The 3,743-nt window shown below is 40.1% G+C and overlaps 1 pseudogene across 1 annotated transcript; it reads left to right on the forward strand.

Moving 5' to 3' along the window:
* The first annotated feature begins 219 nt into the window (after window positions 1-219).
* LOC307190292 (small nuclear ribonucleoprotein Sm D3-like) lies at window positions 220-697 on the forward strand (annotated as a pseudogene). The gene has a single exon. The product of its transcript is annotated as a small nuclear ribonucleoprotein Sm D3-like (transcript).
* Window positions 698-3,743: the final 3,046 nt, after the last annotated feature.

Genomic DNA, 3,743 nt, shown 5'->3' on the forward strand with positions numbered 1-3,743 from the left:
ATTTTTTATTGAATATAGTTGATTTATAATATCATATTAGTTTCAGGTGTACAACCCAGTGATTCAATATTTTTATAGATTATGCTCCATTTAAAGTTAGTGCAAAATAATGTCTAGGCAGGACCCGCCATTCACTCGCCTCACGCCTTCACAGTCGCGAGAGTCACCTCCCCACCAGAAAGGAAGAGGAGACCAGAGCCGAACTCTCTTCCTGCCGAGATGTCTGTTGGCATGCGATTAAAGTCCTACATGAGGCTGAGGGTCACATCGTGACATGGGAGATGAACACTGGTGAGGTGTATCGAGGGAAGCTCATTGAAGCCGAGGACAACATGAACTGCCGGATGTCCGACATCACAGTCACGTACAGAGATGGCCGAGTGGCACAGCTGGAACAGGTGTACATCCATGGCAGCAAGATCCGCTTTCTGATTTTGCCTGACATGCTGAAAAACACACCCATGTTAAAGAGCATGAAAAATAAACCCAAGGCTCAGGGCCGGTCAGGGAAAGGCTGCTATTCTGAAGGCCCCAGAGGCCGCAAGAGGGAGAGGACGTGGAAACATCTTCCAGAATCGAAGATAAATTTATCTGTTGGACAGAACTTTGCCCTTATTTTTTTCTTTTAGGTTATCTGGGTCAGGGGGTGCATGCGTAGGTATATGTCCTAGGTTATCTTTTGAAATCTTTTTCTTTAGATCTGGGTAAATGTTAAACTAAATAAATATAGTGGGGTTTTTTCTTCTTGAGAATAAAAAAAAAGTATATTTCCCTGTGCTGTACAATATATCCTTGTTGCTTATTTATTTTATACATGGTAGTTTGCATCTCTTAATTCCCGCCCCTATCTTGTCCCTCCCCCTTCCCTCTCCCCACTGGTAACCACTAGTTTGTTTTCTGTAACTGTGAGTCTGTTTCTGTCTTGTTATATTTGTTTGTCTTATTTTTTAGATTCCACATATAAGTGATAACAGACACTATTTGTCTTTCTCTGTCTGACTTATTTCACTAAGCTCAATACCCTCTAGGTCCATCCATATTGTTGCAAATGGCAGAATTTCATTTTTTTAATGGCTGAGTAACATTCCATTGTGTGTGTGTGTATTTTTTTCTAGTTTCTTTTTTTTTAAATTTTTATTGGGGTATAGTTGCTTTACAATATTGTGTTAGTTTATACTGTACAGCAAAGTGAATCAGCTATATGTATACATATATCACCTCTGTTTTTGGTTTTCTTCTCATTTCTTTTTTTTTTTTTTTTTTTTTTTTTACATCTTCTTTATCCATTCATCTGTTGAGGACACTTAAGTTGCTTCCGTATCTTAGCTCTTATAAATAATGCTTCTGTGGACACTGGGGTGCACATATCTTTTCGAATTAGTGTTTTCATTTTATTTGGATACATGTATACCCAGGAGTGGATTTGCTGGATCACATGGTGGTTCTATTTTTGCTGTTTGAGCAACCTCCATACTGTTTTCCACAGTGGCCAGATTTATGCATTTTATTGTATGTAAATTATACCACAATAAAAAAATAAAAGAAAAAATAGTATGGTTATATCCTTGCAAGTGCAGTGTTGATATGCAGTATTTTCAGATGTTTGTACAATCTATGTGAGCATTTGTATGCCAGATCTGCATTGTCTCATCTGCTCTCTCTACCCTTGTAATCTGCACTCAGTTTTTCAAGGGGCAAAGATAAGGGAGGGGTGTAGACTAGTCTCAGAGAAATCTATAGACAATTACCCTCAGTTGAAAATAAACATAATAAAACTATAGACGTCTAATTTTTGCAACTCGAGAGGGTTTTTTTCCACAGCTATTCACATCTAATCACTCTCACCTAATAAATGAATAGAATAGCTAATGTGATTAGACTAATTCACTATTCATCATGAATATTAAATGAACAGAATATTTTGCATTTCACCAGTCACATATCTTGAGTATTTACCTGATATTACAATCAGACATGTGTTAGATTTTCTCTCTGCTTCTGGGCCATAACTCATGGATAATTATAGTGTTTAATTAGCCCCACACAGCACTTGGCTGTTGGGTGTGGATGGAAATTACAGGATGTAGAAGGAACAAATCAAAGGCTGTAAAGGAAAGTAGCCCTTTGCTATATCCCCTGGAAGCACAGTAGGGACCATGGGCAGTGCAGGGTGAATCATATTATTCCACTTGAATAGAAAAGACGTTGCTTTCAAAAAGATTTTTAAAGTACATTAAAAAAAATACAATGAGTGAGCATGAAATGGAAAAGAGGTAGAGAGTTTAATGCACTCTTTATAAAGAGGCCTTTTTCCCCCTGATCATTCTTGACCGCCCCTTGCATTCGATGAAATCATAGAATCGTCAGTTGGTTGGGAGCTCTCTCCTAGCAACCTAGACAGGTAACTGCAGTGTCAGTCCAGCGAGCTGACTGACAGAGGTTCAGATGACTGTTGCGCGGTCCTTGAGGCCTGGAAGTGCAATAAAGCAGTCTATATGGGGATATATGTATATGTACAGCTGATTCACTTTGTTATACAGCAGAAACTAACACACCATTGTAAAGCAATTATACTCCAATAAAGATGTAAAAAAAAAAATAGTCTGCTAGCTAAATGCCTAATTTCTCAAAGACATGCAGTGATTCGAACCAGTCCAATCTCATCCCGCAAACACATAATGAACATCTTCGCTGGTAAGACACGGTGCTAAGTCCTATGGAGGAGAGAGAAGTAATATAAGTAATACAATATCATACCCTCTAAGCTTGGGAAGTGTGGAAGGAGAAAGGGGAGATTCAAGAAACTGGCTTCTCAGAGGACAAATGAAGAGTGGTTCAAATAGGAGGGCAGAATCGTGTCCTGGAAAGAAAAAGAAAACATTTTGATGTGTACAACATGCTACACAGATGGAGTACGAAGCTAAATACGGTAGGCGCAATTCTAAGATGGTCCCCAAGACTTCCCATGCTCCTTGTACGCATGCCCTGCATCGGTGCTGGGACTAGGACTCTGATGGACTTTACTCCAGTGACTAGGTTATGCTACATGGCACAGTGGATGACCTGACCCAATCACATTGGTCCTTTAAAAAGCAAAGAGCTTTCTCCAGCTGGTTGTACAAGAGGAGGTCAGAAAGACAGACTCCAGCTGCTCTGGAAGGAAGCAAACACTGTGTTGTGAATGGATAGTGGGGGCAGATGACAAGGAACTGCCAGGGAAAGCAGTTCTGGGCTGACAGGTAGCAGGAAAAGGGGCATCTCCGTCCAATGGCCTCAAGGACACAGATTCTTCCAAAAAAACAGTGATCTTGGAAGAGGACTCAGATGAGAACTGAAGCCCTAGCTGGCACCTTGATTTCAGCCCAATGAGACCCTGCGCAGAGAATTTATGCTCTGCCCAGTCTTCAGACATGTAGAAGCTTCGAGATGATAAATTTGTGTTGTTTTAAGATGCCAACTTTGTGGTAATTTTTAACGCAGTAATAAAAAGTAACATCCCAGGCAAGAATGAGGATTTAAAAGCTGTGATAAAAAAGAGTGAAATAGGGGAAAAGAGGGAGGTGGGATGTGGAAAGGGGGGAGGAGGGGGGCAGGGAGAGAGAGAGGTGAGAGAGGCGATAAAGAAATGCACCCACATGAATAGTTTCGGGGAACTATTAATCATAAAGGAAATAACTCCTCTTTGCGGAGAAAGAATTTAAGAAGAGAAACAATGATTTACTACTGAATAATCCATGAGGGTT

This window comes from Stenella coeruleoalba, assembly GCF_951394435.1.
Source record: "Stenella coeruleoalba genome assembly, chromosome: 8".
NCBI classification, from domain to species: Eukaryota; Metazoa; Chordata; class Mammalia; order Artiodactyla; family Delphinidae; genus Stenella; species Stenella coeruleoalba.